Source organism: Cyclopterus lumpus, chromosome 10, assembly GCF_009769545.1.
Source record: "Cyclopterus lumpus isolate fCycLum1 chromosome 10, fCycLum1.pri, whole genome shotgun sequence".
Taxonomy (NCBI): domain Eukaryota; kingdom Metazoa; phylum Chordata; class Actinopteri; order Perciformes; family Cyclopteridae; genus Cyclopterus; species Cyclopterus lumpus.
Genome location: NC_046975.1, coordinates 5,261,557 through 5,276,129, shown reverse-complemented (window position 1 = coordinate 5,276,129; position 14,573 = coordinate 5,261,557).

Sequence of the window (14,573 nt, the reverse complement as noted above, 5' to 3'; positions counted from 1 at the left end):
GGGTAATCTTTTCAGAGCATCGACCCAGCGGCGTCTCAGATCAGGATTTTCCTTCCAAATGTCCGGATATAAAATGACCTGATAATCTTATAGTGTGTCCCCAGCCTCAGAGTGATAGATGAGATGGGCATGTGGGTCAGATGGACGCTTGTGTAACAGAAAAAAGGTTGGTAGAACTCTTCCAGGGATGCTGACAACCTGTCTGCAATATAAGCATTTATTTACAATGAACATCAGAATAGTCTTTCAAGTCTTACAAGTCTTTCACGACTTTCTCAGATCTATGAAATAGAAAAAAAATAAACTGTCCATTGTTTTCCTGTGATTATTGAGCTTCCACACAAGTTTCTTTTTGTATTTCCCCCACTATTTACCATTACACATCACTTTGCTGTATGCTCGAGGGCAACTGAGCCAACAGACCACGCTGCTTGACTGCTGCTATTGTTTCCACACAGAGCTCAGTGACTCATGGCCTGTGAGTCACTACCGTTTGTCTGCAAAAAGAAAGCCCTAAAAAAACACTTTTTCATTCTCCCATGTGTCATTATTACGTTCATTTTTTGTCAAGGATAGTTCAGCCTTTACTCGCAGATCATTGAACTCCTTTTTCTTTCTATTTCTGATAAGATTGCACAAGTGTTACGGTGGTTCTACTCTCCACAAGTCAGTCAGTCAAAAACAATGTTGATTGGCAGAATCCGTTTTTGGATTCCTTTTTAAAATAAATTCTAGCTATACACTCTGGATTTTGAGTTTCTTGCTGTTTGGAAAACGCATGTGACCTATCTACTTACGCCAAGCACCCAGTTCTGCATATTGGAATTCAGAACGTGTTTCCAAAAAAGCACCAGTACCATACACTGGCCCTGTGTAGTAGTCTAATAAGACAGAACGTATAGACTATTTGTGCTAATGGCAACCCTCCTTCTTCGTCTTGCACGAGATAAAACAATGTAACGCAAGTCGAGAACTCTTCCAACTGTTAATTCTTGATAAGGCACAACGTTAATGTTCAATACAAAATAGCACATGTCAGTGTCAGGGAGGCTTTGAGTGTTCTGGCCGCCGTGCACCCCGGCACCATTGAACTGTACACTCCGGCGTCAGATAATCTGAGAGTTGGCTCTCGGCCCCCGGAGCCTGACCGCACAATGGCTCCTTTCTCTTACTCCTCGCCGTCTTATATCATTATCTCCATGTACTGGGGGAAAGATAATGATATGTACATCGATTCAACCTGGGTGACATCCCTCGAAGAGTCACCGAGCAGACAACCCTCTCTCTCCCCTCTGCTATGTTTTCTCTAACAATGATTTATAAATAGGGTACTGCTCAGCATATCAAAAGACACTCACGACGAGATTGAGTGAGAGAGAGAGAGAGAAACGGAGATATGGAGAAAGAGATAAAAACGTATTGGCAAGACGCAAAGAAAGAAGAAGAAGATACAGAGTTTATGAACTCTGGTATCTGTGGCACTGTCACTCAGAGACCGTGTTGATGGAGTGGTTAGCAGACGGGGCTGCTTTCTGCGTTAATGAGAACCTCTTGCTTTTAGGCCTCCGGCCTTCACAGACAAATGTCACTCAGAGATGCACGTACCAACCAGGGGGAGGGGAAAAAAGACCAAAACAACGACAAAGAGATGCAAGGAGATATTAAACAACTATGGTCATTTGTGCATCTCTTGGTAAAGAGATACACAACAACCACAAAAAAGAGAAAACCACAGAGACAATAAAACACAGGTGTCAAACTTGTGGCCCGCGACAGCTTGAAAGGCATACGATCTTCTTCAAATGTAAAGTCTATGCTGCTTTACAGTGTATGGTGACCATAAACTACATCTCCCACAATGCATGTCGATTTTGTAGCCCGAGAAATTATAGCAGTGTTTCCTTATCGGCGTTTTAACCAAAGCAATTTTCTAACGTGATTGTGTTGAACAAGATCGATTTTATATATAATCACAAAATGTCAAGGAAGAGAACAATTGATACAGAGGGAAGGCAATTTAATGAAAGATGGGAAACCGAATACATGTTTGTGCTCCAAGGAGAAAATGTTTTTGTTTTATGTGTCATGAGAAAGTGTCGGTGATGAAGAGAATACAATTTACGTCGGCATTTTGACACCAAACACAGTCTCGGTAAGCTAAATTTAGCCTCCAAGAAAAAACATCAAGCTGTCGAAGAATTAAAAGGCAGACTGCTGAATTTATTTACAAAATCTACAGCCAAAAATGATGCAGCTGTGAAAGCTAGCTTCATTGTGGCTGAAGAAATCGCCCGAGCTTCCAAGTGTTTTTCAGAGGGTGCATTTTTGAAGCATAAAGGTATGTGACCAGGTGTGCCCCGAACAGATACAGACTTTAAAAAATGTCAGTTTGTCAAGAAACACCATCGCAGACCGAGTTACGGAGCTAGCAGGAAATCTAACAACACAGCTAGCCCGAAGAGGCGAGCAGTTAGTTGGCTTTTTTGTTAGCTGTTGATGGAAGCACATACGCCACGGATACAGCGCAGCTATCCCTTTTTAGAAGCGGAGTGAAGGCGGACTTGACTGTCAGTGAGGAGCTCTTGGTTGTAGCTGCCATGCATGGGACGACGACGACGGGTAGGAACATTTTTGATGCAGTGGAGAGTTCCATAAGTAAAACAAAATTACCCCGGGAAAAGTTGGTGGCGTTAACTACCGATGGTGCACCTGCAATGTGTGGTGAAAAAGCAGGCTTGGTTAGCTAGTGAAGGAGAAATGCAAAAAGATAACTGCCATACACCTCTGATAAATTATCATTGCATTATCCACCAAGATGCTCTGTGTGGAAAGGTTCTGGAACTCGATGCTCTAATGACCACGGTCCTGAAAACCATGAACTTCATTTCGGCGCGTGGGCCTGAATCACCGTCAGTTTCAGTCGATTTTAAAGGAGTTGGGCTCCGAGCATAGAGATGTGCCGTGCCACATACAGAAGTACAATGGCGGAGTAGGAGCACGGTCCTCAAAAGATTTTTCGAGCAGAAGAAATTGCTCAGTTCATCCATTTTCAATACCGCTTATCCTCATTAGGGTCGCGGGGGCGCTGGAGCCTATCCCAGCTGACATAGGGCGAAGGCAGGGGACACCCTGGACAGGCCGCCAGTCCATCGAGGGCACATGTAGGATCAATTAACCTGCAGCATGTCTTTGGACTGTGGGAGGAAGCCGGAGAGAACCCACGCTGCCACGGGGAGAACATGCAAACTCCACACAGAAGGACCGCTCCGACCGGGAATTGAACCCGCAGCCCTCTTGCTGTGAGGCGACAGTGCTAGCCACTACACCACAGTGCAGCCTTCAGTTCATGCAAAGTTAAGGAAATCCCTGAACTGTCAGATATTTACCGTCTACTAAAGTTTGATCTTTGAGTGATGTGGGTTTCTTGACCTTAAATGAAATGGATGTTATTATAACAGAGAAATTTGCTTTTTTCCATTTATATGAATGCATGCACAATATGAACTTGAAACGATAATCAAATGCAACAACAGTTATATATATATATAATGTTAAGGGAGTAGTTACATTTATACTGTTATAACCAGCCCTTTGAGGGCAACCATAATGCTGATATGGCCCACAGTGAAAAATAGTTTGATACCCCTGTACTAAAGAATAAAGAGACACAAAACGACTACAAAAACCCACAAAGTGACACAAGACAACTTCAGACTTAAATATCTATAAAGTCATTGTGTGGGGCCGTGGTGGGGTCTTTTGCATGTCTGTTCCCAGGGGCCCATTGTCCCGTAATTCTCCACCGATTAGTTTGCATAGTTCTTGTGTGAAGCAACATGACCACTAATTCGGTAGTTGCTTGGTAACAATAAAAAAGAAAAGTCATAACTATGATTTCATTAGATTTGTGTGTTTTTGTTACCTTAGAATGAGCCCTTCACATCTATATATTCAAGTGTGGGTTGCAATCTGCACTTTAATGCCATTAAATCCTAAACACAGCTCAAACGTGAGCCATTACCATGCAGAAATAATAATTTCACATGTGAAATGTGCAGATTTGCTGAGTTCACGTGTGGTTTTATTTGTTTTTGGGACTTAAAGCTCATGTTTAATAGTGTACATGTGGTATTTTGTCCATTTGTAATGTGAAATATAATTTTATTCAATTTATTATTATTGTTATTTATCAACAAATTAGCCTACTTTATACATTACTATATGTAGTGTGTGTGAGTGTATTTATTTATATAGCTACATATTGATCTATTGAAAACATTACTCTTGTGTTTCCTCATATAAGGTATGTCATGGCTGCTAGATACACAGCTGAAATGGTCCTACAGATGCTGGATGATGGAGAGACAGTAACGGGGTTGGACTCTGATTCTGAAATTTCTGATGATGAGGACCCAGACTATTGTCCAGGTGGCAATGGCAGTCGTCCACCTGGAAATCCAACTGAACAGGATCAATCTGACTCAGAAGATTCCTCTTCTGTGTCCTCTGAAGAAGATTGATTGGATTGACCCTGCTTGCAGGAAGTGAGAAGAACTGGGATGTATCAGTCTGTGAGTTGTTTGGGAGTCCTCTACATAATCCCATGTACAAGGCCACTATGGCTGTTGGAAGATTTGAAGACATTCGCCGTACCTCGATGATAAGAGGATCAGAGCCTTCCGACTGGAAACAGACCATATGGCAGCATTCCGCTATGTATGGGACCTGTTCCTTGTCAACTGCAGACAGCGATTCATCCCCAGTGATTGTGTCACTGTGGACGAACAGCTTGTGCCATTCAGGGGTAGGTGCAAGTTTCTACAGTACATGCCAAGCAAGCCCGCCAAGTACGGCCTAAAGATCTTCTGGGTTTGTGATGCACGCATCCCCTATGCAATACACAGGGAGACAACCAGGGGAAGAAGTTCAGAAGAATCTGGAGGAAAACATTGTCCAGCAGTTGTGTAGTAGATTTAGAAACACAGGTCGCAACGTCACCATGGATAACTTTTTCACCAGTGTGCCTCTTGCACAGCATCTCCTGGAGAAGGATCTCACTATTGTGGGGACTCTACGTCAGAACAAGCCAGACATCCCTCTTCTGATGAAGCCTTCAAAGTCCAGGGAGGTTCACAGCACAGAGTTTGGATTCAACGACAGCCTTACCATGGTCAGCTATGTCAGAAAGAAAGGAACAGCTGTTGTGCTCCTGAGCACGATGCACCACGACAAAGTAGTGAAAATAGCAGAAAGAAAAACCCAGAAGTGATCACATTTTATAACAAGACGAAAGGAGGTGTAGACACCACTGACCAAAGGAGCTTGTCACACCACACATGAGGAGTCGACTGGAAGGCTGCCCCCAACTGCAACACACGATTATTGAAGCAACGGAAAGGTGTGGGGTGAGAAAAGCCACAACCCAGCCACAGGAAAGAAGCAGACAGGGCCAACCAAATAGAAAGAGGTGTCAGATCTGCCCAAGTAAAAAAGATCGCAAAGTCAACAATAGGTGTGGGAAATGCAATGTACCTGTGTGCAATGATCACAGCCAGAAACAGGTAGTTTGTCTGAGCTGCATACAGTGATGAGACAAGAAGGCAAAACAGGGAAAAGAGAGAGGAACTGTCGATGACTGGACAGTTACACACACACACACACAATGGATATTCACATTTTTCTATTGTTGTTCTGGGTAAGTGTCTTTTTCAAAAATGTTAAAAAGTGAAAGATAAAGATATTTCAAACATGAAATCATTCTTGTGTGGTCCTAAATACAATACTAAATATTACTATTAAGTGATTATTCTTAACCAAAATTACAAAAATGGCATAAAAACACATTGATTCTAATATGGGTCATTGTTGACCCACTTATGGAAGAGTGTAGGGTCCAGTCACTCGTGCATCTAAGGGTTAAAATATGAAAATGTGCTTTTTTTGGTAAAGCTTGTGTACGGCTTTTCATAACAGTGATTTAGAACAGCCAACGAGATGTTTGACACTCCCGAGTCATTATGCCAAATGATCCTATTAATATAGGGAAACAAACTACATGTACTTCTCGTCTCCGTGGCTCCTCTGGCCAAATCTTTTGCAGGAGCACACAGATATACAGGAGCCCTGTTTTACTGGTCAATATATGGATGCAGCAAATTAGGGAACAAAGAGTTAAGCGTCAGACAAGAGTTTTGTTTTTTTCCCATACAAGGTCACTTAAGAACTGGCGGGTGTATTGATCACAGTAAAGGGGATGCTGCAGACACAACATCTATGTTGTTAATTTAATGCTTTTGTAAGCATCCAAACAGCCAGAGACCAGCAGGACCGTCCAAATTAAGTAGGATATGGCAAGGAAACACCCTGTTTCTGTATTGTCCCACTTTCTGTATGACATTAAAGAAAATAAAGAGAAGCCGTGTCTAAATAATAATCCACCTTTAACTCTTTTTTTATAATCAGTTAAAGGAACAGTTTATCATTTTGAAAAGTCATTTAGAAATGACACTGCATGTAATGTCATCCCCGACACGTCGAAAAACTGACGCTCGAGGGGACACGAGGGATTCCAAGCTTCAGTATTGGACGCGTTGGAGGTTGAAAATGTGCTGGCTGGTTAGCTTAGCATTGTAAAAACAGCTAGCCGGGCTCCGTTGAAAGGTAACAAAATGAACACACCTCTAACATGATTTTTACGTCTTTGCAAACCGCGGATACGAGGAATGTCAACATTTCCTTTATCAGGCTCGCATGAACGCGCAACGCGAGCAGTCAATGTTGTGAAATGATTGGCTAGGTTCAGGAAAAAAAAAAAAAAAAAGATGAATTAACAAAGTAACGAAACAACGGACACACTTAAGTTGCAGCAATAAATAAGTATTCTGTAAGACCCAACTACCTGCTCTAAGTGGACTTTCTCGTTATTAAACCTTGTAACTTTCAATTAACGTTTGCTCCGACCGAACGCGAAACCATGCGCACTCGACTTCTCAGTGGTTTGAGAAACTACTAAGCCAAAAACAATAATTCCTGTGACTTTGCTGTACAATGCAGGTAATGATAAAAAAAAAAAAAAATGACTCAAAGAATTCATCCAAATTCAGCCCGGGATTCCTATTTGCTGACTGTAGATCTAACACTCAGCTGTGTGTGACCAGACTATCCCACAACGGGGCCTCAACTGTGACTGCGACCGTCCATCGGAGTGCAGTGAACGAAGCCCCCCCCCCCCACCCCACCCACGTGTTCATGTGGGACACGCGGGGATAGGTCTGAGTCTCGGCTGAGTCCACCGGGGACGGCGAGGTGCGCCTGAGCCCAATTAACCTCTGTCTGTGTCTATGCGTGTCTCGGCGGACGAGGGAGACGAGCCATGGACTAACATGGCACGCTCACATGCTGAGTACCAAGTACCCTGTGAAGACACCACGGACAACTGGACACATCCTCAAGGGGGGTTTGGTGTGTATTTACAGTACGTTGCTATTACCAAGACACAACATGGTTTTACTTATAAACAAGTATTACTATTAAGTTAGACTATCTCATTCGGCTTTTCTATTAACCAGTTACCTTAAACCATGGGCACGTTGTCGGCTTTTCACTTATGTTAGTTAGATATTAAACACATCTTTTCTTTTTATCCGTTATCTACTTAAACATAATTCAGGACTAAATGACTGTGTTGTTTCTAAACACTGCCGTGTAAATGCCACACTCAATTATCAATCACCTTCCCCCAGAATGCACCTGTGCAAAACACCTGGAACCAATTCGATCACTTTTTCTTTCTTTCTTTGGAGGCCAATAAATGGAGTAATGGACTGTAATTTAAAACAGTATTTTGTTGACGGAACCACACACAGTTACTATGTCCAGTTAAAGTCATATTTAGGACTGAGAATAAACCCATTGCATGTGTGTTCATACAGCGTGCCAGAAATGAAAATGCCAAATACTCTGGTTCAGTGTATATTGCACATTAGTGTTCAGTTGGCATGTGGAAAGAACTGTTTATTTTGTGTTTGTGTGTAAAGTTCTGATGAAAATAGAGTTAATATAGCTTTAAATTAAGTGTTTTGCTTTTGCGAGATATATTTTTTTTTATGTATGAGGGCCCCAGTTTCAAATAATGATGTTTCTGCTATTGCAAAAAGAAAAAGAGAAAAAAGCTGTAAGCAGCACATCTCATGTCCCCCTTTCCCTCTCCGGGACATTAAACAGTCCCCGTAGTCTCTGTGTTGGCATATTTCCACACACTCTGTACACCTCAGCTGTTTGTAATAAATGGGGTAGCACCTCACTCCACCGGTGCACGCCGCTGAATAAATAACGAGCTATCAAACACTGCCGATTTATGTAAAACTGGCCGGCATTGTGAGCATTCATTGTTTTTCCTTCTGTCGTGGTTTGAGCGGAGTAATGGGCTCAGAACAGGGCGTCTGTCTGTCTGCGGCCCACTGTTTGTTTGTTTTTTACCCATTCCTTACTGCTTTTGTCAGGTTGCAGGTAAAAGAAGCACACTTATTATTTTTGTAGATTGTTATATTTAAATACGATTTGAAGCTAAATGTGTCGGACTAACCAGGCAAAAAAAGTCAAAACGGATGAAAGAAACCGTAGTCTGAAAACAACGTGTTTCTTTTCTTCTTTCCTATCCTGTTAATCGCCACTGTTTCTTAGGAATATCTAATTTGCGACACACAAGAAGAAACAAATGCTGCAAAGGAACCGAAGGTGACTCCGATAAGCATAACAGCATTTTAATCACCTTCTCTTATCCCCCTCATCTGGATTTCCACAGCTGGGCAGTCAGAACAAGCTTTGAAAAGATAATGACAAACATGTTCAGTTTATTTTTGTTGAGAAAATATAAAAAGACCAAAGCGTCTTCCAAAGAGATTCAATAATCACTGGAATGATCAAAATAGAAACACAGACATAAACTAGACAAGGTGCACTCAGTAGATTGCAGATCACCGCCAGATGTGTCTGCAGCTCCAGCTGCTGTAACATGTGATTGAATTCATTCAGCCCACACCTGGCTAACCCCCACGTCTAGACACCAATAAGGCATCGACAAAGAAGAAAAGAACATTTCATTTGAACTCAAAAAGCAGCAGCGATGGAGGCATGCTAAGTCATTGTATAAGACACGTCATGCAATCTTGCCAGAAACTAAATTAAACTCCCCCGAGCTGTCCGACCGCGGCGACGTATGCAACCGATGGGCTGTACGACTTCATTAAACGCACCTCCCGCCATCTCAGAAACGAGCGGCGACGTACGCAAGCCCAAGTTGTCGTCATGCCATCTCGTCGTCAGCCCGCTTAAAGGCTGCGGCCGGGTACAGCAGTGTGTGGACTGCTCCGTTCCATTCTGTTCATTTCTGTTCAGCCTCTCCTCTCTCCCCCCCCCCCCCCCCGCCCAAAGCGCAGATCGGGGATCGGCGATGCACTCGGCTGTGTAATCACCAGCGGCCCCTAACGACGTGGGCGTGACGACGTTACGACGGGGGCGTTTTGGAGTCAGCAGGCTGTGAACAGCCGCATGAAACCGTTTTTTTTTTTTTGTTGAGAAATTGCGAGTCACCGCAACCTTGAGCATGCGTCAATAACTGGCCACGCAGAATATTATGCAGTTGGCCGCAGCAGAATCTGAGATCATACATGTAGCTGGGCCCAGCGGTCTAAGGCTGCGCCAAATTGTAACAGACATGCAATGCAAGATGAACAATAAAGAGACGCAATTCACCATAACGCCATGGAAATCATGGACCCTCCAAAGAGGGTGGTCTGTCCAGGGGCCTGCATGGTGCATTTCTCAATCTGAAATAATAATAATTGCTATTTGAGTGAGTCACTCAGTGTACTACGTCTGATTGACATTATCCGCACCATCATCTTGCATATTTGTAATCAAGTGTGTGCATACTAGTAACACTAATAAGTAATAAGTCATTATTTTGTCATACTTTTCCTTCTGATAGAGATGCCACTTCTTCTGCCTTGGGGTTGGTCTATTGCGTCTTCTAGAAAGCCAAACCTCAGAACTGGCAAACACCCTCAGCCTTGCCATCCACTCGTTATCGACTTGTGGCTCTTTGTTTTGTGCTCCTCTAAAGATAACACGGAATAAAAATATAGAAATAATAACAATAGCTAAACATACACATAACCATAGTGTGCTGAACAAGTGCATACTTAACAACAATGTGAGCTATTAGAGTGCATAGCTATGAGTATAGTGGCACAGTAACTACACTGATAATGTCAGTTATTTATACATAACTATTTATTTATAACTGTCAATATTCGGACGTTTGAGTGTGATCACTGGATGCATTACAGTAGTGTTTATACATTTATGGACCTTAATGTTGTTGCCGGTTATGTTATTACACATTACGTTAGCGCTCGCAAATTTGCTAGCGTTGGCTCGCTATGCGAATGTACAAATGACAACAAATTACTTTATAGAAATACAAAGTTTATGACCATAGGGGAATAGAATAAAAACGTGCAATGTAACAGACGAGTTGCCGCGCTTGCGCGATCACTGACTGCTACACCGTTTCTCCAACACATGCTATTACATGTAGTTACGCTATTGCTAGCAGATGTAACGTTTACGAATAAAATACACAGATACTGTAAATATAATGTAAGGAAAACTTACGTTTGACAGTATGTGTATGTCGTCGACACGTCCAATGTCATGCCTGATCTTGTTCGTGCTACGTAACCTGCGCGAGACTTGTAGAGTGTGATTGGCCGAATCCAATGTGACACCGCAGCTCCAAATCATTGTTGAGCGAGCACAGCGATTGGGTGCTAGACAATAGATGTTGCTGGCCTCGCCCGATCCAGGTAGGATTAAAGTTCCAGTCTTTCTGGGTGCGAGGGTTCGAATCCCACCGCTGCCATCGATTTCGGGGGTGGTAGAGCAGTGATCTTCTTTCAATCAAAGGTTCAGCGGTTCGATCCCCGGCTCCGCTAGTCTATGTCGTTGTGTCCTTGGGAAATACACTAAACACAGATTTACCCCCGCAGGCTCTTCCTGTGGTTTGTGAATGTTAGTTATTCCTGATGGGCAGGTGGGACCCTTGCACAGTAGCCTATCAGGGTGTGAATGACGACAAGTTGTGTTAGTGCGTTGAGTGGTCGGAAAACTAGTAAAGCACTATGCAAATACTTTACCATTTACCTTATCCGTGGACACAAAGACAGGTGAACACTCACTCAGGCCTGTATGCATGGACCTTCTGGGGGAGATGATAATATAATGTAATTTTCAAGACCTCAATGGAGGCAGAAGACAATTGTTAGTGGCAAACTCCACAATGTGGGGCCAACAGTATTTTCAACCTGAAACAGGGTTTAGACTTTCTTCCTTTTTAAATCATATTTAGAAACACTGATTTAAGAGGATTTAAGATCATTATTATTAACATTAGAAAAGAAAAAGGAGTGCAATATATTGGCTTCCTTGTGTGTCTAATGCGTTTTCATTTGTAGAGAAATAAACTGTCTGTCTTGCTAATACCAGATTGGTCTCTTTAGTTTTGCGTCCTGCCACAGCTGTTTGCCAGCTGTGGTAGGACAACAGGTGTCTGCGATCCTAAAACAGGCCGGCGCCATTGATCAGCCGATCGTGGCGTGTGTGTGTGAATAAAAATAAAAGTAAAAAAATTAAAAAAAAACAATTCTAGGAGGAAGCAGAGTGAACAGTCACCCGAGCAGTTTCACCTGCATGTCTCGTTGGTGCGCTGCAGTTACATTTCCGACCAGACGGGGGCGACACATCAAACACTTAAAACCCTTCAGCTCAGGAGGCACTCACAGTGGCTGCAAGAGGGGCCGAAGCAAAGAGCAAATTAGGGGTCTGCGACACACGAATCTCTTTTATTTATTTATTTTGACACATAATGCTTTTATTTTGTGGGATTAGAGCAAATGAGATTGAAGGGTTTGTCTTTATTTTATGTTAACCCCCACCCCCCCCCAGTGTTTGGACACAGGAAGCAGTGTCTCGGCCACATGGCCAGACTACCAACGACAGCTGAGACGGAAGTGGAGGCTTTGCCAACTGTCTGGCTCATTCTTCTAGTAGGCCTGCTTCCCTCAGGCCACTCACAGCCAGTGCAGGAACACGTCCAAGGCTGTCAAATATCAGCACACACTTGCAGCCCCCATGTGTTAATCTACACACACTGGGTAAGGGGGGGGCTGCTCGATGCGCTGCTTCCATGCAGGTGGTGGCACTGCTCCTTTAAGGCCCACACCCCAGTTTTGATTGTTTTGTTTTTTGTTGCACTGATACTTTAGATTGAATTATTATCCCCGATGAATGAAAAACAATTGAGGCTGAGTGTTCTATCAAAACAGGATAACTTGCATGTTGAAGGGTTCTTAATTACCAGCAGGCTTCTGTCGAGTTGGGGGGGGGGGGGGGGGGGGGGGGGGCAGGAGGATTGCATGAAAGGAAGACAAAAATGTCAAAAATGCATATTCACAATCCACCACCCGTCCTTCAATGTGTGCATTCTTCTTTTGTGCAACGGCACAATGTGTCCGTCAAGCAAGTACAGTTTGAGAGACACACTGAATACATCATCTGAGCACAGTTTCTGATGAAGGCGATACATTACATGAAATTATGAGCCGCACAGAACACAAATATCACAATTCAACTCCGCAGCTAAATGGATGAATTAGTATGTGCTACGACTGCTGTCACACGTAATATACATTTCACTATTTCATTATTTTTAACATGGAAAGGAAACTGGGAAACACTGTTGATGATGCATTATAGACTTGTCAGTCATAGACAAACGCACACTATGGTCTTAGATGTTCCTGAGTGACCAGCAATTATGAAGTGATACTTGAACATATTGGACTATGCAATGCTTTGTAATGTGTTTTGTTTATAAGCAGGTTGTAACATTATATTATAACGCATGATGAGTCAATTATCCATTATGGATCTCAAACCTCTTCATAAGCAGGAGGCATGAATGTATTTTTGCATTTTCAGTACACGTTGCCTATTAAGATTTAGTTTTGGGAGTCAGTATTAGGACAAAACAATTCCAACAATTTTACTAGCTTTTATGTGCATGTATTACATGGTTGTTCAAATAAAAAAAAATTCAAACAGTACATATATATATGTGTGTGTGTGTGTGTGTGTGTATATACTGTTTGAATTATATATATATATATATATACTTTCAAACGGAAGTGGTTTTGTCACATCTCATCACAAACACATAACTTTTGTGTTCAGTGGGGGGGTGACTTCACACTAGCGTGTCAACCACACACACTTTAAACCAAACACACCGGCGCCGCGGGGCGGGGCTCTGTTGACATCCACACTTCCCATCTTCCCTTTCTTCAGCTCGGCTTTTTTGTTTTGTTTGCGTGCGTCACGTGGCGTCGGTCAGCCAGGAAACCAGAGGTTGCGGGGCTTCCGGTGAGACCCGAAGAAACTCTGTTTCGGGTTTCAGGCGCGACTCACTTTTTGTCTTTTTGCAGCTGGGAAATTGTCAGCTGCATTGTGGGGGCAGGAGCGTGCCGGGCCGCGCTGTCACGATACACTCCTCCCGGGGACTCATCACGCATGAATAAATAAATAAACGGGGGAGGTGGACGGAGAGAGAGAGATCGTGTCAGTCATTTAAAGTAGCTTGTACAGTTGTTGGAGGAAAACAAGAAGAAGAAGAAGAAGAGCGGTGTAGCCGCGCGCACCTCACGTGCGCTCGTGTCCATCTCCTCTCCATCCAACTCCTCTGCTCCCCGCTCCGATCTCTCTCCTCTCCCTGCAAAGCACACAGAAAGAGGGGGGAGAAACAAATGTGAACCGCGTGAGCCCTCTGATTGACTGATTTCCCCACCTCCTCCTCCCCTTTTCTCCCCCCTCTTGCAGCCCGTCTGACTGCAGCACTCTTGAATAATAACCCCCTCTCCTCCTCCCTCCCTCTCTCTCTCTCTCTCTCTCCCCCTTCTATTTAAGATGCCGCTCACAAGGCGCGCTCCCGTGCCAGGTTTTAAGCACACACACACACACACACACACACCGCTCTCTCTCTCTCTCTCTCTCTGATCGGACCTCGGGGTCGCGCTCAAGCCGTGTCGCGCAAGTCAAGTCCAATGCGACGATTTGGCAGTTTTTTTTGGGGGGGGGGGCACTTTCATCCCCTTGGAGGTTGCAATAAAAAATAAATAAAGCAGCCTCCTTTTTAAATAAAAATACAGGTTGATTAGAATAAAGTGTCTAAAATAACGCCATTAAAGTACGCGCTCAAATAACAGATCTGTTTCAAGGTCTGAAGTTATTTTTTTCTCCTTCATTTTCATCGGGCTATGTAAGAACCCCCCCAACTCACTCCTCCCTCCCTCTCTCCTCCCTCTCTCTATCATCACTCTCTCTCTCCTCTCTCTCTCTCTCTCCTCCCTTTCTCTCTCTCTCCTCCCTCTCTATCTCTCTCCTCCCTCTCTCTCTCTCCCTCCCTCCACTTCTCTGCATTCACCTCTTAGTCGTGTGGGAAGCTCGGTGAATGCGGC